The 19,687-nt window shown below is 42.2% G+C and overlaps 1 pseudogene; it reads right to left on the bottom strand.

The window, feature by feature from the left end:
- Positions 1 to 19,687, bottom strand: part of LOC101826961 — a 57,716-nt pseudogene that overhangs the window by 4,908 nt on the left and 33,121 nt on the right.

Below are 19,687 nucleotides of genomic sequence, written 5' to 3'. Positions count from 1 at the left end.
AAACAACACGCCATGCCATAAAGAGAAAAGAGCACCCAATTCCTTATTGCCACCTCTTGTCCCTCAGGAACTTGAAAGGAAATGATAATGCTTAACTTTCCTTTCAATTTTGTGAGTGTGTGTCTTAAATCCCTTACACATTTTTAGCATAGTACATGAAATTTTTTTAAAAGGCTGAAAATTCTGTTTTAAAAGCATGAGAATCCAGTGTGCACACTAAGCAATGGTATGACATTGGAGAGGCAATGGTACGACATTGGAGAGGCTGAGGTTACCAAGCTGTTGTTCCTGTCCTGAGAGTTCTTCATGGGATAGAGCTGGTAAGGAACCACAACACCAAATCACAGCAGTATATGCCATGGGCAACCAGAGGTTAACTCAGCAACCAGGAGGAAGGGAGTCACCAGTGTTTTTGTGTGTGTGTGTGGGCTTAAGTGATAGTTTTAGATTTCAACTGTTGAGCAGGAATCCTTCTGCGTTTATTCAAGGTCAGGAATTTAACGCACGGAACCGGATACACAGAGGCCAAGCAGATACCAGTATGTCAGCTTGGAGGTGAACAATAGCAGGATACCTAGACTGGACAGAAAGTGCAGGGTGAGCGGATCCCAGCAGGTGGATTCAATGGAAGGATGGGAGAAAAAGAGAAATGAGGCATGCTCTGGAGTGTTTGCAATGTGGGGCACAACACAGAGGAGCAAGAATATTCCAGAAACAGCGTGGCTTCTTGGTGGACATCCTGTGTTTCTAAATGCAAGGTTTTCCTGTTAACTTCCGAACGTGGGCATTTGTGAGTGTTGAAGAAGGCGTGTGTAGAGGAAATGACAGCGAGTCAAGAGAGAAATTACCTTACAATTACAAGTTTCCAAAAGTCACAATCAAGCCACAGGACACTGAAGGATATAAATTGAAAACTGTTAGGGCTAAGGGTATAAAATAGCTTAGTGGCTTTTGCAAAATCGCCACCATTTAGCACTATTAACTCTCACAGCACAGATTTTAGGGGTTGCACTATGCGATGCTGCCCACAAACAAATGGCATTTCTACAGGAAATGTGCACTCAGCTTGCTGGAGGGCCTTCAGTTAATTTATCCTGGAATTGTATTCAGCCACAAAACAAGTCTGGACAGCCATCTAGTCATTTTCGTGAACAAACTAGAATATCTCAGCAACCCTAAGGAGACTTTTTGAGATAGTTTGGTGTTCAGAAACCCAGATCAACTCTTTTGTTTGTTCCTAAGTAATGGAGATTGCTCAGTACTTATAAAAGGGATAGGTTTGTCCATGACCTCACAGGACCCGGGTTTGTGAGTGAGACCATGAAGGAAGTGGGAGTAAAAGTGGAGGGCTCAGGGAACAGGGAATGTAAAGCGCTGCTGTGATAACAGTGGAGACAGGTGATGGGAATGATGAACAGGAAGATATGTGAAAGGTAGGTACAAGTGTAGACACACAGCATAAAGATCAGAGTCATAATCCCCTTGCTTACTTGGAACAGTGGGGGAAATTGTGATCCTATTTTCTGGGACAGTAACTTCAGAAGAAGGGACAGGACAGACAGAAAGAGGATAAACTAGTTTTGGGCTATCATCTGAATTTTGGATTATCAAATTAGAGATGGTTGTTGGAATGATCAAAAACTGGCTCTGTGTTTAGTGGGAAGGTTTTGGCTAGGGATAGAAATTTAGAAGTGATTATGCTAATAGCTAAGATAATTTGTGATGTTTTTCAAGACTGAAGGAAAAGTAAGCAACTGGCTTTCCATAGAGGCCACCCAGGATATATGAATAGAGTTATGGACATGGTTATGCCATGATGTTGGGTGACATTTCCTAGGAAATGTGGACAGGTGACTATTCACCCAGGGTCAGGGAATGAGTGACAAATCAAAGAAACTATCCAAGACTAACTTGGTGACCCAATGAGTTTATTGGGGTCACTGACAGGAATGTGGATAAGGGATTACTTACAAGAACATCGGTGAGTCAAAGGCAGCTCATCAACAAGAAGCCTATCTCAACAAGTGCTTTGGGGGAAGCTGAGTCAACGGGAGATCACCCCAATCCTTGCAGGCAGCTTCTGTCCCCCCAGAGCCTCTTTTACCCTGAAGTTGTTCACTGCTTATATGAATTTGGGGACAGAGCTCATGAGTCTTGCGTGTTTTGTATCTCTCTCAGTTTCCCATGTCCTATAAGTTTCATGAATTACCTGAGCCTTTTAATTATTCCTAGCTTCCTAAACATGAAACTTTCATTTTCCTTTTAGGTGGCAATGGTTCTATTCAAAGGGAATACATTTACGACATACCATCGTTTCCTACATCTCTTACACCCCCTTCTCCTCTATTTCTGTGATATTTTCAGAGCCTTGGAGATGTCTGATTATTTTATTCCACTTATGCCAGAGCATTAGTACACTGTGCCGCAGCAACAATTTACTTATTCTCAGCAGCTTGACTGGTCATGAGTCTCCACATTAACCACTGCCCACTGTGAAAAAAAGCTTCCCTTCATGACTGGTGATAACAGTAGCAATCTGTGTGTGCACATACAGATGTTCAGAGGGAAGTTTGATAGGCAAATCATCAGTTTGACAAAAAAAAAAAGAGGAAGAAGAACAGTTGCTTCCTTACTGAGGTCTGTGACCTTCCCACGCTTGGGCTCCTGTCCTTGCTTCAGTTCCAAACATAAGTTCTCTTCTGTGAAGCAGGTCTTAAATGCTTAGAAAGGAATTGGTTGCATCCATATTAGTTATGCCACCGAAGCACTCACAGGTCGGCCTGACATGCTGGTAATATGCCATGCAGGGTGCTTATCCATGCAGGATTTTTTTTCCTCTCCTAACAGTCTCCCCCAGCAGCCTGTAGAACATCATCTGGAATCACAAATGCAAGCAGCATAAAAGGAGCTTGCACCTTATTTCTGGATGATTTCTTCATGTCATGCGGCCAATGTGTTCAGCTATCGCGTTTTACTAATGTAGTTCTGTTATGCAATCCGTAGCAGTGGCAGTAGCCTGTACTGTGAATGTCTGCCTTTAGCTAACTCCCCTGCTCTGCTCTTCTCTCCTTTTGACTGGTTCAGCAGCACTTGATAAGCTTGACTGACACTTCAAAGCTATTCATATCTGTCTTTCTCACAGCCTTCCCTTCTCCCATGTGGGTCAGGTCCACGGGTGTCTCGTGTCACCTTTATCTTGCTCTTTTCCTCACCCATGCCTAGTTCTTCCCACGGCTCCACATTTTCAGGTTCTAGTAAGAGATCGTAAACACAGGCCTGTTCTGAACTCTCTCTCCCTTATGTCCTGCCATCTGTAGGAAATAGCCACCTGACTTTATTTCCATCTCATCACCCTCTTTTTCCATTTCTGCTGAACACATAAGGATAGATTCCACATGTTTTGTTTGTCCGTTTTCCACCACTGTAATTACTCCATACTGGAGCAGGTTTTTCTTAGAGTAGACATCCGAGCCTGAGTTTGTATATCACCACCCACAGCAAACTCCACACAGCCTGATTAGGAGCCCATCCCAGATGTCACTTTCAGGGATTGCAATATATAAGTCCGTCAGCCAAGTGGGGGCTCTCTCCTATGCTCATGTGGCAGATCTTAATCATCAAAGGGACATGCCACTGTGTGGTATATAGAGGAAGATGGCCATCCAGGAATTCCCCTGAAGGATCCTCCATGTTAATAGGCCTTTGTTCCATACCTTATCACCTTCACAGAAAACATGCAATGGTTACTATTACCCCATACCACATGGAGAAAGACAGCGATATATGGAGTATCTCACAAATGTTCCACCTAAGTGCATGTAACCCCGGTGTCATGTCTTATCCATTTCAGGAGCCATGCAACTGCTCCTTCTGAACTCTGGTTCAGTAAGTTTCTGTTTGGGCACAAACTGTAGAGTTTAGCTATTCCTAGGGAGAGGTGAGCAAATGTATATTCATCCTAGTTAATATACCGACAATAGACCAAAATATGATTCTTTCTAAATCTAGTTTCGTGATTGAATAACTTTATTGTGTCACTTACATTACATGGGATAATTAAGACGGTGTCACCAGAGAGCCCACTCCAGCATGGACAATGACTGGCTAGATGTCTCACTGCTTAAAGCGCTCTCTGCAAGTCTGGCCATGTGACGAAAAGACAAATATGTTCCAATTTGAGGAAAGACAGATCCTGTAGTGAAAAGATCCATTAAGGTGGGTGAAGGATCTATAAGTCAACAGTGAGAGAACTTAGCATCCAGAAGTGAAGGTAAATTGATGCCCAGAGGGGTGGTAGCTATGGACTATAAGGGCAGTTCATCATGCAGTTGTCTTATTTCTTTTTAGTTGGGAATTTTATGCAATGCATTTGTGTAACAGTATGAATGTAGGGTCATATTCACCCTTCTCCCAATTCCTTTCAGATCCAGACTCTCTTCTCTATCCACTCAACTCTTTATCCTCTGTTTGCTTGTGTTTTCTAAACTCATAAAGGTCAGTTTATGCTGCCTTCCATTGGAGCATGGTCAAATACAAAGTGTCCTAAGGAAGACTGACTTTCCTGCCCTCAGCAGCATTAACTGTCAGTAAAGGAAAACAATGAACTAGGAAGGGTTAAATGATGGAGGGAACAAAATGGCAGGGTAGAGGAAGGAATACAGAGAGGCACAATAAACACAGAGTTTAAATGGAGCTATCCTACATACCGTAGGTTAATAAATAAAAAAAACCCAGTGCCAGGAATTGGGTACCTCTTTTGAGTTGTTGGTTAGGGAGGTCCCAGAGACCCCCACACACACATTCATTTTTTGGTTATTGACAGTGATTTGTTACCTTCAAGAACTTGATAGTAAGAGACTATTTCTAAAGACACCACATAGAACATTGAAAAATCAAGCTGGTACTGAGATGAAAGCTGTACCTTTACTGGCTAGCTTTCCTTGTGCTAGAAGATGCTATACACACTACCAGAGGAGAAAATCAATCATGGATCGTAGCCATCTGTGAACCTTCCTAGTTATGGTATCTACCAGCCTAACAAGACGTGTCCATTTATGGAATAGTGCTGTGAATGTCATGGGAGCAGCCAACTACTTTTTGATTGGATTTAAGGCCCTCTCCAAGAGATGAAACTCATACCTGGTATTGTTACTGGGGCCAAGAACTCTGGCAAGGCAAGTCATAGGCCCTATAGGAAGCCTACCTTTGTAATTCTACTAAGTGGCCATAATAATAAAGCTAATGATTTATCCTTGCATCCATAAATGAGCACATCTCCAGACTCTCATCAGAAAAGCTTCTTTTTGCAATGGGTGGTAATTAACACCAAGACCCACAACTGGCCAAGGTGTAGAGACTGAGAAAAGGTGGATTTCTCATGCCTACAATGCACATCACTGTCACATCCTCTCCCCTTAAATGATCTCAGGGATCATTGAGGATGGGGGAGGGGAGAAAGATTGCAATACACGTTGGATGACTACAAGGAAACAGTGTGGTCCCAACCCAACAGGAGTGCTACACAAATGAACTCACAGTTGTGAAAATATGCAAAGTCCTACACATGCTCAAGTCCGATTAAATCCTGATACGAAGTCCCAACCCTATCTGAGGAGCCGTTGGCATCTTTTTTTCAACACAGAGTAGGAATGTCATGTGAAGAATGAGTGAGAGAGCCGAGGGGGGCGCATTTTATCACTTGGTCCCCCCTAGAGGTAGAGAAAAGGTCTTGAGGTAACTGCTAAAGGTTCCCCATCACCATGAGAAGTGGGGGAGGGTGGTGACTGAAATGCAAAACTTGTTATCTGACATTGAGACTCAGATGCAACTGTAGAGTGACCCACAGATTTTGTGCATGCTGCATGAATTTGGTCAACAGTGCTTGTTGAGGTTTTCCTCCCAAGATAATGCGTGACTCACAGATGCGAGTTTGGAGTATGTTTCACAGCCCCAAGTGTGCAGTCTCAGAGCTCTTGTTATCAGGATAGAGAATGATGGCAAATGCAGAGTCAAGGATGCAGGACAAAGATCTTGCCTCCGCTGGTGCACACCAACACTATTTCTTGGTGTTTGCACAGCTTTGCTAACAAATGGCGGAGTTACAACACTGCACTGTGTCTGGAGGCACCTTGAAACTCAGACAAATCCATACTATTTTTTCTTTCTGATGGAGTAGCTAGGAGAACAGCAGCATCTTCAGACATGATGTGGGGAGATCCTGAGCATCCTCTGAACCCACAAGTTCATCCCCATAGGAGTGATTTGCTTATGCCCTTAGCTAAGTGATAAACTTCCCTGCCTGGTAGCAGTTTCACTTGTTGGTTGTATAGACAAATAAAAAAGTAAACGCATGGTTCTCTAGCTAATTAGAGGGCAAATGGGCAGTGAGCTCTAAAAAGTTTGCTTAAATAAGTGCTGGAGTTGTGTCTTTTCTTTTCTCCTCCTCTTTCTTTCCTTCTCAGGGAATGCTGCCACATATGCCAATTTCTTCTCTCCTGTTTCTTCCTCTGTAATTAGGGCAGCAAAGTGTCACATCTAAGTTTATAACATGGAAAAGAAAACAGCACAAAAAGAGCTCAAACCAAGGAGTTTGCTGGGAAGTCTTATACTTGCTTGCATTGACGAAGACAATGAAATGTGCCATTGATGACCCTGGCTCAAAGCTTGCTAGTGCATTGGCCAAGATAATGAGAGTATTAAGGACGGAGTTGCGTCCCCTCAGAGTTAAAGTCCTACCCCAACACTTCAGAATGTGACTGTATATTTTCTTTACAAGGGAGTTAGGGGTAAATGGGTGTGGGTGGGCCATGATAGCGACTTATCTTTATAAGAAGAGGGATTTTGTGTGAGGGCACTGAAAAGACGGGCGCCAAATAGCCAAAGGCAGCGTCCCAGAAAGACAACCACAACCAACAGTAACAAAAGCCTGAAAACACTTTGATTTCAGGAGTCCAGCATCCAGAATTGTGAGAACAAATGTCTGCTGTTTAAGCCACCCAGTTACAGCGCTCCTGGTAACTGAGCACGGGCAGGTTTAGAGGCTGGGTTCCTCGCCAAGCTGAGAAATAGTGAAGGCTTCCGTTTTCTAAACTTTAGAAAGATGAGCACAGGGGCTCATTCTAAGAAGACCTTACATTGTTCTGTCTTTCTGTGCTAACCAAACACCTCTGTGCTACGTACCATGGCCTTCCCCTTCTTTTCTGACTCTGCTTAGCCCCATCGTGCATCTGCTTTCTGCAAGAGCTCTGCTGGACCATCATCCCACGTATCATGCTGAAAATGATAAGCTGTGTTTAGTATGAAGTTTGACTCTGAAGTCTAGAGGCAGGGTTCCTGCTGTTTCTAATGAGAATTGGACACTGAACAGAAAGTATAATTGCATTCATGGCTTTACCTCTCTATTTTTGTTCAGCCATCTGTATGGCTAATTTTGGTCCAGCCATCCTACATGGCTAATTCTTTTCAGCATTTTAGGAATATCAGGTTAATTCTAACATTTGACACCTTTTTTTAAGAGTCTTTTTTTTACTTAAATTTTTTTCATTTTTACATACTGGTCCCAGTTTCCCCTCTCCCCTTCTCCCTCTTCCCCACCTTTCCCCACTTCTTCCTTTTTTTAGTCTTTTTTATTTAAAAAATCATGCATTTGGTGGTTTTAATTAAAAGTAATATTCCTAGGTACATGATAGTGTCAACAGAAGAAGGCCAGTGATGCTCAGCTGTGCAATTCTGTGAGTACTGTTTGAGGGCGAGTCTGTTGAAGATGTTGCCTATGACCCAAACCAGCTCTGACATTTGGAAGCCAGTCTGTAGCTGCCGGCTTCTAATCACCCATGTCCATTGTAAAGTCTGCTTCAGAGACAGTAGTGGGTGGAGTGTGCAATCTACCTCGGGTAAAGGGAGCTTCACGAACTGTGTTTGCCTCCCAAGAATTTTTTGGCCATTATTCTTGGGAAATACTGAAGCATGGGGAGTAAGACAGAGCAAGAATTTGAGAATGGACATTGATTTAGGGAAGACAACTTTAAAAAACTTCTCTACTACAGAAAGTTTAAAGATAGTTGCAAACATTGAGAGACTGCCCAATAAAATGAAAAGCACCCTGGAAAGTTTGTCTCCATACACCCCTTTTCTTTGTTTGTCTCCCATATCCTCTCTCCTTTATGCTTCCCTTCTCTCTCTCCCTCCCTCCCTCCCCCTCCCTCCCTCCCTCCCTCCCTCCCTCCCTCCCTCCCTCCCTCCCTCCCTCCCTCCCTCCCTCCTTTCTTTCTTTCTTTCTTTCTTTCTTTCTTTCTTTCTTTCTTTCTTTCTTTCTTTCTTTCTTTCTTTCTTTCTGAGACAGGGCTTCCCTGTGCAACCCTGGCCGTCCTGCAACTAACTCTGTAGACCAAGTTGGCCTTGAACTTATCTGCCTGCCTCTGCCTCCTGAATATCGGGATTAAAGGTGTGTACCTTCATGTCCATTCTCTCTGACATCTTTACCCTCTCTCCTCTCATTTTTTTTCTCCACTGTCCACTCTTTCCTGGGTATTTTAAATCACATACCAGATACAACTTCTGGTTCTACACATTCTTATTTGTGTCAGGATGTTGAGTAATAATGATTTTGTTCTGAGGTAGTTTTAATGTTACAATCTTTAATAACTTCAGCAACAATTTAAACAACTTTATGATGTAAGTTTAAAATCTTACAGAAGTAGCAGCAACAGTGAAAGCATTCCTTTTAGACTTTACCTAGATGTCATTCGCTGTATGTAATTCAACTTTTAAAACATCTTTTCTTCATATAATACATATAATAAATCTTTTAGTGAATTCTTTGTGAATATGTTTGTTGGTGATGTTATACTCTCCTACCAAATACTTCACTGTTTGTGTTACCAAAAAAGGACAGTTTTAAAAGCACAATTGTGGAATGATCATCCAACCTAGGAAGTTTAACAAGGATGCGGTGTGATTACCTAGTGCGTAGTCCATATTCAAGTGTCACAATGTCCCTCCTGTCACCTTTTCCCGATCTATATAGCTTTGATCTAAGGCCCTGTGTGACACCTCATTTGTCCTATCTTTCTAGTGTTCTTAACTCTGAGACATGTTCTTATCCTTCATCTGCTTTCATGATGTCCAGTTGTCGTGTGAGTGTCCTGTAGCTGGCCTCTTCAGCCTCACGAAGAACTTAGGTTACATATTGTTGACAGCTGTGCCCAGAAGTGGTTCTGTAGCCTTAGCATGTGTATCAGTATCATGCATGTGTGTCCTCACATGGGTGACACTGACAGATCACTGTGACAATCAAGTGTTGTTGCAGAATGGAATGCATTTGGGGAGCATTTCTCTAAGTATTCAGTTCCTCAGCAACCTTCACCCTCTGTTATTAGTATCTGCACGGATCTTGCAGCATCCATCAACATTTGTACCTAATATTCTATGGTATTTACAGCTAACACTTTGTAATTCTAATATAATTTATAACTTAATATTTCATACTAAGGAAGTGTCTTGCCTTTTCCTGACCATATTTCTTTACTTTTTTCTATTAAAATGGACAAATGGATTCATTGTTTAGGGATTATGATTTATGATACAATTATTCATTTTGATGTTCAAATTTCTTACATTTTCTTTGTTGAAACACCTCCAGATCTGTCTTCTGTGTTTTTGGATGTGTCGTAAAGGATGCTTAACTTTGTATACTCCATGCCGAAATAGGCCAAGGTTTGCTTATCTGTTCACATGTAGAAGAGTAAGGACAGAAATAATAGAGTTTCCATCTGAAACCTTCAAGCATTTAGACCATCCCCAGATCAAGGCAGTGTGGTTAGTTGGCCAGCGTGAGAAGAATTAGCTGCCCTGTTAGGGACAGTGCCATCAAGAGCTTCTCACTCAGGTCCTCTGATGGTGGCTATTACAAAAAGAGTTTCCCATCGAAAAGTCAGGCAATGGACTCCTTAATTTCTGGCTTCTGTCTGAAACAGGTTTCTTGAGCCAGTTAATTGAACATAAATTACAATTGACCTTGGAGGGATTAACTTGCATTTTGAGGTCATTTTAACTGCAGAGCTATTTGGGCACTTTCAGGCTGCCTTAGCTTTTATATACTTTTCAGCTAAGTTAGACATGAAAATGCGCCACTTGGAGACATTACAGGAATTTTGACCTTCTCCGGTCACTTTGAGGTCAAGCAATTAATGCAGAGAATTACCAGAAGATCCATAAATACACATGTTTCTTACATGAAAGCCATCATTAAAAATGATGCTCACTTTACTTAACTCTTTCAGAACTGTGTATAATATCAGAATGACAGTCGTTCAAGGGAAACGTTAATTTGGTGACCCACAATATGAAGAACGCTGAGATTTAATAAAGCTACACTGGCAGCAGGTTTTCTCAAATTCCATTGTAATTGAGATGTTTTGACGTTAAAATGCGTTGAATTATAAACGTGTTAGTAAAAGAAGAATTGCTATTCACTTCAAAGGCAGAAAGCATTCTTTCGAGGTCAGTGCGGTTCTGAAAATCATCAGAGCCTATGTCTTAAACTTTACTTGGCCTCTCTGGTGTATCAAAAGGTTGGATGAGAGGCTGGCATGCCAGCTTCTTGCTGGGGACTGAATGGGATGAGTGTGGCGAATGCCTGGTCCCGGTTAGCTGAAGAAGAGGATTCCTGTGTACTCGTGAGGCAGAGTGGATGGATAGAACACTACCCAGCTATTTACTCTATTCCTTTTTGTTAAGGCAGCTAATTTCATTCATGAGTGCCCTCTCCTCATAACTTAATCCCCCTCTAAAGTTCCCACTTCATGGTAAATTGCATTGAAGATTTAAGTTTGAGCTTGAATTGTAGGGAGGCTTGTGGGATTAGTGCAAGGAATAAAAGCTATATAAATCTCTTCTATAAATTATAGCTCTGGTGTAGAGCACAGAGGAGGCTCTCCACGTAGTTTTCTTTTCTTCTCCCCAACAATGTAGCAATCATTACCACTCATAAAGCTGCTTACAGTATGGCTGACTTCCTCTTGCAATGCTTAACCAGAAAAATTCTCCACCTTCCCTACTTGTATCACAGCTAAGTAGTTATGTGACTGAGCTCTGACCAAAGAGACAGCAACAGAAGTGTTCCCTGTGCTTCCGGGAAGGCTGAACAGGAGACGGTTAAGTTAGGTGGAAACCCTTCTTGTCTGTCTGTCTGTCTGTCTGTCTGTTATTTCTACTTTATTAGACTGGGATGTGACCACCAGGGCAGAAGGGGCAGCCAGGCACCATGGATGACTTCGATGACCGCACCACAGGGCAGGATATTAGAGTGAAAGCCAGAAGCTTGGATCTCCTGAAGTCATTTTACCAATGCTGACCTGTCTACCTGTACTGTTTTATTTACTTTTTCATTTATTTATTTTCATGCTGATTGTAGTTTCCCCTCTCTCCTTTTCTTCCCAGTCCCTTTCCCACTTCCCCTCTGCCCCTCAATCCCCTCCTCCTCCATTTCTGTTCAGAAAGGGGCAGGCCTCCCAAGGATATCAACAAAACATGGCCACATCAAGTTGCAGTAAGACTAAGCACCTCTCTTGTATTAAGGCTGAGCCAGGCAACTAAGTCTGAGGAAGAGGTTCTCAAAAGCCAGACTGTGTATTAGGGAAAGCCTTGTTTCCAAAGTTAGGTGCCCTGAAAGTAGACCAAGCTGCACAACTGTCAACATACAGGTAGAGGGCCTACATCAGTCCCATGCAGGTTCCCTGGTTGTTGGTTCAGTCTCTGTGGGTCCCTGTTAGGCCAAGTTAGCCGATTCTGTGGGTGTACCTTTATTCTTACACAAAGAGAGAAACTTCCTGTTTCTTTTCCCCCCTTTCCTTTAATTTTTTCCCTTTCCTCTTCCTCTTCTTTCCTCTTCCTTCTCCTTTTATTCCTTTCCCTTTGCTCCCTCTCCCACTATAAGCAACTAACAAATTCAAATTAATACTCCAAAAATCTTCTTACCTCCCTATTGATATATTTGCTATTATGTAAAGTTTTGCACTTGCTGGCTGTGGATTTAGTTCAACATGGTGAACTTACAAACTGTAGTGTATAGAAATACAGACTGTTGAATCTCCTCAGCTTTTATGCCTTTTGGTATTTGGGGACTGTAGTTTGCTTAGTGGTTAAGACACATCAGTAGTATGGTCCTCATGTTTATTGCCTTGTTATTAACTCAATGCATACTTCAGCAAAGCGCCCTCTAAAGCTATTTGTACCAGGTCAACCAGAGATTATACAACTTTTGTGATCATAGTGCAAGCATACTTGAAACAGGCATGCTATTTCTATGATGAAAATAATGTTGACAAACAAAACTTGAAATTTGTTCTAAATAGCATTTCTTTCTCTAACTCTCACTTTAGCATCTAGCATCAGGCACAAGGTGAAAGTTCTGATCACCCGACGTATCCAGAGTTGGACACAAATGAAAGGCTCATGAGTAAAGCATGGTTTTGCACTTGAATGCAGAAGGAGGCAGGTGGAATAGAGTTTTGTCTCAAAACAACAGATTAAGTTCCAGATGTCATTGTACTCTGCTTAATGTATTTATAATTATTTTTGTTTTAGTAAAAGACACTATTAGGGTGAAAATATTTTTTGTATACCATTTCCCACCCCTTCCTTCCTTGCTTCCTTTCTTTTCTCTCTTTCATTCTTTCATCTTTTCTTTTCTCCAAGAGGGGGACTGAACATAGGTTCTCAAGCATGCCAGGCAAGCGAACATCTGTCACTGAGCTCTGTCCCTAGCTCCCTTTTCATTTTCTCTTTTGAGACAAGTTCTCTCTAAATTGCCCATATTGGCCTTGAACTCACTCAATAATCTGAGAAGGCTTTTTTTTTAAAAATCTGTCTACCTCTGCCTCCTGTGTTGCTGTGATTTTAGCCTGAACCAGTAAGCCTGATGATGTCATTTCAGTCATTTTCTCCGAGCTAAGTAGGTTCCAGTCTGATGTTATGGTTGGTAGGGTTTACAGCTGGGTAAGATTACTGACTGGCAAGACACCCCTGGTGGGACAACGGTGGTACGTTCATCTCGGGAGTAAACAAGATACCCCTGGTGGGACAACGGTGGTACGTTCATCTCGGGAGTAAACAAGATACCCCTGGTGGGACAACGGTGGTACGTTCATCTCGGGAGTAAACAAGACACCCCTGGTGGGACAACGGTGGTACGTTCATCTCGGGAGTAAACAAGACACCCCTGGTGGGACAACGGTGGTACGTTCATCTCGGGAGTAAACAAGACACCCCTGGTGGGACAACGGTGGTACGTTCATCTCGGGAGTAAACAAGATACCCCTGGTGGGACAACGGTGGTACGTTCATCTCGGGAGTAAACAAGACACCCCTGGTGGGACAACGGTGGTACGTTCATCTCGGGAGTAAACAAGACACCCCTGGTGGGACAACGGTGGTACGTTCATCTCGGGAGTAAACAAGATACCCCTGGTGGGACAACGGTGGTACGTTCATCTCGGGAGTAAACAAGACACCCCTGGTGGGACAACGGTGGTACGTTCATCTCGGGAGTAAACAAGACACCCCTGGTGGGACAACGGTGGTACGTTCATCTCGGGAGTAAACAAGACACCCCTGGTGGGACAACGGTGGTACGTTCATCTCGGGAGTAAACAAGACACCCCTGGTGGGACAACGGTGGTACGTTCATCTCGGGAGTAAACAAGACACCCCTGGTGGGACAACGGTGGTACGTTCATCTCGGGAGTAAACAAGACACCCCTGGTGGGACAACGGTGGTACGTTCATCTCGGGAGTAAACAAGACACCCCTGGTGGGACAACGGTGGTACGTTCATCTCGGGAGTAAACAAGACACCCCTGGTGGGACAACGGTGGTACGTTCATCTCGGGAGTAAACAAGACACCCCTGGTGGGACAACGGTGGTACGTTCATCTCGGGAGTAAACAAGATACCCCTGGTGGGACAACGGTGGTACGTTCATCTCGGGAGTAAACAAGATACCCCTGGTGGGACAACGGTGGTACGTTCATCTCGGGAGTAAACAAGATACCCCTGGTGGGACAACGGTGGTACGTTCATCTCGGGAGTAAACAAGATACCCCTGGTGGGACAACGGTGGTACGTTCATCTCGGGAGTAAACAAGATACCCCTGGTGGGACAACGGTGGTACGTTCATCTCGGGAGTAAACAAGATACCCCTGGTGGGACAACGGTGGTACGTTCATCTCGGGAGTAAACAACCACTGTCTAATTGAACTCACTCAATAGGAGGGGATTATGCAAACCTAACTCTAGCTGGAGAGGTCACAGACCTGAAGGGAGAGTCTTTCAGAGAGAACATAACTTATAACTGTATTCCAAATACTTATATTTATCTTTATACTCACAAATACATGCAGCTCTTATCCCTTATCAAAGAAGTGTGATTTTGTAACAAATGAAGACTTTTATAGCAATCTACAAATTTGATCAAAGTTCAGAGAATGAGGGGCTGTGGGATGTCCAACCCCAGCTAATGTATCTTCAGTGCAGCCCCTAAACCTAAGGCTTAAGGGAAATGCAGAAGAGAGGGAAGAAAAATTGAAAGAGTCAGAGGACGGAAACGCCTGTTGCTACAGAGTGTCCACTAAGCACTCATGAGATCTCAACAGCATGGTTGCCTGAACAAAACCAGCAGAATGACAACAGCAGTTAACATGCCAGTATGGGCAGGGGCAATTCTATGTAGTCCTACCCCTAGATGGAGAGTTATAGGTGACTGCTGAGAAAGGAAGGATTATCTTCACTTCTGCATAGGATGTCCTGTGCCAAGTGGTCAGTCTTGAACACATATGCATATAAGCAATACTGAATGGATTCAGTCAGTTGTACATATGGGGGGAGGGGTGGGAGTGATGTGGGTACAATACTTTTGTAAGAAGTTCCCAAGAGCAGGGCTGGAGAGGTGGCTCAGTGATTAAGAATGCTAGCTGGTCTTCTAGAGGTTAAGAGTTCAATTCCCAGCATCCACATGAATGCTCACAACCATCTGTAATGAGATCTGATGCCCTCTTCTGGCCTGCAGGGGTACATGCAGACAGAACTCTATATACATAATAAATAAATCCTTAAAAAAGTTGTCAAAATAATTTTTGAAGACAAGATTCCCTTTGTATTATTCTGGTTTTATATGACTGTGACTAAAACCTGGGCAAACCAATGGAGAGGAGGAAAGGACTACAGTGGCAGAGGGATTCCAGTTGTGGCCGTCTGGGTCCATTGTTTCTGATCTGTGAAGAGGCAGGAGTGTGTGGTGGAGTAAATTGCTCACGCATGCATGCAGAGAGAGTGGAGCCAAGGGCGTGAATGCTTTACCCTCTAACGGTCCCCCCACCTCTAGGACCCACTTCTTCATTCAGGTCCCAGCTGTTACCACCTCCCATAGTCTGCTCTATTTTATAACCTGCAATGTATTAAATGATCCTCATGGACTCTACTGACACCCCCAGAAATGTGTCTCATAACCTCATTGGTGTCTCTCAACCCAACCAAGCTGATAATCAGAATTAACTACTGCCTCTCCTCAAGATGAAACCCCAAACTCCACACCAAAGTCTTATAAACATCACTGTAGAGAATGTATTTAGAGATACAGCAAAAGAAAGAGGAAATCTATCAACTGTCAGAATAATTAAACCCTAAATGGACGAGGAGTTCTCTATACCTGAGGTATATCCTGAGCTTTTATTCTGAATTTTTTTCTTGTTTCTTTAATTTTATCATTTCCTTATTTTGGAAAATTTTAGGCATCACTGTGGTGGTTTGAAAGTAAATGGCCATGAAAGTAGTGGCATTATTAGGAGGTGTGGCCTTGTTGGAGTAGGCATGGTTTTATTGGAGGAAGTACCTCACTGTGGAGGTAGGCTTTGAGGTCTCATATTTGCCAAAGCCATGCCCACTGTCCAGACCACTTACTGTTGCCTGTGCAAGATGTAGAGCTCTCTGTTACCTCTCCAGCACCATGTCTGTCTGCATGCCACCCTGTTCCATCATGATGACGATTGACTCTGAAACTGTAAGTGAGCCGTCCCAATGAAATGTTTACCTTTACAAGAGTTGCTGTGATCGTGATGTGTCTTCAAAACAATAGAAACCCTAAGACAAAAGCATATAAAATTTAATATGATCATATGTACCACCTACTTCTATAATAGGCTTTTTTGAACTGCCAGTCCCAAATTATGACACAGTTACTTATTATTAATTATGAAAGCTTAGCCTTAGCTTAGGCCTGTTTCTAACTAGCTCCTATAACTTAAATTAGCCAGTTTCTATTAATATATGTGCTGCTACATGCTTAGTGGCATTTTCCTTTCCTTCTGCAAGTCCTGTTCCTGTGTCAGACTGGTAACTCTGCTTTTCCTCTTCCCCAAGACCTCTCTATCCCCAGAAGTCCTGCCTAACCTCTTCTTGTCAAGCTCTTCGTTAAACCGATCACAATGACACATTTTCACACACTATAAAGGAATATTCCACAATGTATTTCCCTCCTCCAACTCCTCCATACCCATCTCTTCATTATGCCCCTTTCAACGTCAACCAATTAGGTCTAGTTGATACTGCACACATGTGGATGGGTCTGGCAATGTCCACTGGAGTGTGGGAAATCTACTATTTGTGTAAGCTTGATTGTACTCATCGTGTATTGACCTGAATTTTCCAGTTTTATGTTCCTCTTACTGTTGTGGGAAGTTGTCTGTAGCTACCTAGTAATCAACACAGATATTGAGCAAATACACCATTTGTGAGGCATTGTATCAGCTCTGAAGTTACAAATATGATCTTTTGTGAGTTACTTGAGGACTGTTAATGGACTCAGAGGATCCCATGTTCTAAGCATGAGCAAGAAGATTTTTTTTCTCCCCAAGTTCCACTTAAAAGACAGGGAAACTGAGACCCAGAGATTTCTAAAACACTCGTAGCTTGTACACATTCTCTACTTTTAAAGGGCTATCATTTTATACTTTCTATTGTATTTACTAAAATGCTCTTATGGATGAAAGAGAAACTGATCAGTTACTTTGAATTTGGCTTTAATTGTGTTTTTTTCATAAAGATTTTTTTCTGTCAAGATTTACTAACTAAGATTGTAATATCATGACTGATAAGATGGCTATGTAAGTTGGGTGTTGGTGGCGCACGCTTTTAATCCCAGCACTCGGGAGGCAAAGGCAGGCAGATCTCTGTGAGTTTGAGGCCAGCCTGGTCTACCAAGCAAATTCTAGGACAGCCTCCAAAACAATCCAGAGAAATCCTGTCTCGAAAAACCAAAAAAAAAAAAAAAAAAAAAAAGATGGCACTTCCAACTAAGTCTGAGTGCTGCATGTGTGTCACAGAATACATGTACACACACACACACACATACATACATGTAAAACATTTTTAACAGGATTGCAACATGAAAACCTTCTAGCAAGTCTTCCTGACCTTGTTGAAAATTACTGATGTTGTATGCCTACAAGTCATGAGCTATGTGAAAGACTTCCATGATTTTGAGTGACAGCACAGTAAGTTTTGTAGAAAAATGGAAATAAGAAACTACACAGCGGTACCACAGAAAATTAACTTAAGTATCTTGTAAGGGCAGATAAGTCACACAAGTCAAGCCAAATGTGAGCTGTTTTCAGTTGAAGTTGGAGATCTCTGTAGGATTTGCTGCAGTGTGGGTACGAGTCACTGAAGCTGGCTTCCAGAGGCATTTATTCAGAAGCCCCACAGCTTTATCAGCAGTAAACTGGGTACCTTAGGTTTACCTTTTTTTTTTTTTTTTTGGTTACTGATTAACTTAACCACTCTGCCTGTAAGCCCTTTGTAATAAGAGTAGTTTTCCATCAAGCTCACTTTGTTTAACGATGCTACCCAAGTAATTCTGCAGTGAGCACGGGGCGGTTAACCAGTTTCAACCAGTGTCTAAAATGTAGGAAAATTTTCAATTTTATTGAAAATCACTTCATGACGCACTACATTTGTAGTTGTGTCATGGTGTGTGAAACAATAGGTTAGGGTAAGCTTTTACATGAGTCTTAACATAGCCCAGCTATTGTTGCTATCAAGGTTAATGATTCCTTTTCAAGATCAAGTTGCTTGCCACCCTGATCCAAACCAAGAGGATAATATAAGTGAGAAACTGTATTTTCTGACTGTCCACAAGGCCGGTAAAAATGGTGACGATGACTGTGAGCATACAAGGAAAAGAGATTTGGATTTGCTTTTTTCTTTAGTTTGACCAAATTTTCGTGGAAAGCCCTGTGTAGGTCAATGGCTCTTTGTTTGTTGCATTAGTTGTCAAAAAAGTGCCTTTGACACAATGAATGATTCCAAGATATTTTTCTATAAAACTAAAACAGTACTTTTAAGGAACTTAAATTTTACACATCTGTCTAGACAGACTTCAGGATACAGAGTGTCACACCGTTGTGTGTAAGAACCCGACACATGGGTACCTATAACTCCTCAGTTAAATGTTGCCAAGGAGGTTTTATGATCTTCTAAAATGAAAGCTTGCACAAGACAATGAGCCCATCTTATACAACACACAGAACTTTGAATAAACAATCAGATAACTGAGCAAAGAGTGAACTTCCTATATTCACTTTATGTCTTCCTCAGGCTCCTGGGATTGTTTCAGAAAGGGATTCAGCAACACAGGGCGGATAATGAACCATATTTTAATTTTGATTATTTCTGCCGAAAAGGATTTTTGGTGGAAATCTTTTATATAAGCAGAGGGAAAATTACATCATACCATTTCTGATGCTTAGTCATTGTGGACTATGAATAAATTCCAGCAAATAATATTTTTCAATAAATGAAAGATATAGCAGCATCCGTATCCTGGATGCAGTAGCAATTTAGCAATGGGGTCTTGGTAAAGGACACATTGAGTCTCAGACACCAAATTTCTGAGTTTCCATTTCTTTGTTCCCCTCTACCCCTAAGTTCTTTAGATTAGATAAGGTCAGTTTATTTGATGAATATTTTCGCATCTGGTTTGTAACTGCCTAGGAGAGAAAGTTTTAATGTAACCAAGCAAAGGCTGTCTTTTTTTTTTCTCCCTAGAATATAGTGGCCCACTTGGTGTTAAACATGCATAAAAAGCATCCACAGTTTTCTTATGTTGCCAGAGGAACTCTTCAACAGAACACTGTATTTCTCTGTCCACAAGGCTAGCGGATGGCAGACATCTCACTGCTTATTTAATGAGATGCGAATGGAGGGTGAAGGTGGAAAGAGATTCTGGGTGGAGGCTGGTGCCTTCAGCACAGGAAAAAGCCCCTGAAGATGCCTGAAACAAATAGACTCCCCCCCCCACACACACACACTTCTCCCATCTTCTGCTTGGGGAAAAAATCCTAAAATATAGCAATTTTCTCTTGAGACCATAATATCTATGTTGATGAATTTAACTTGTTCGGGGTTGGCAAACATCCACTTGCATTTAATTTTCTCTGAAGCAAAATGCCTACTAATACCACTGTTGTCCTATAGAGTTAATCAACTACCAACCCCGTCATTGCTGTTGTAACAATTGAAGTACATCAATGAAGCCAGTGATAAACCAAAATGAAATCTCAGAGACATAGGTGTGCCATTTCCCACTCCTTATTCTGTACCTTCAGTACTCATTCAAATATCAGTCTTGTCTAG

The sequence above is a fragment of the Mesocricetus auratus genome, unplaced genomic scaffold, assembly GCF_017639785.1.
Source record: "Mesocricetus auratus isolate SY011 unplaced genomic scaffold, BCM_Maur_2.0 Super-Scaffold_100029, whole genome shotgun sequence".
Taxonomy (NCBI): Eukaryota; Metazoa; Chordata; class Mammalia; order Rodentia; family Cricetidae; genus Mesocricetus; species Mesocricetus auratus.
The sequence above is the reverse complement of the archived record's forward strand: the minus strand, read 5'-3'. Positions and strand labels throughout refer to the sequence as shown.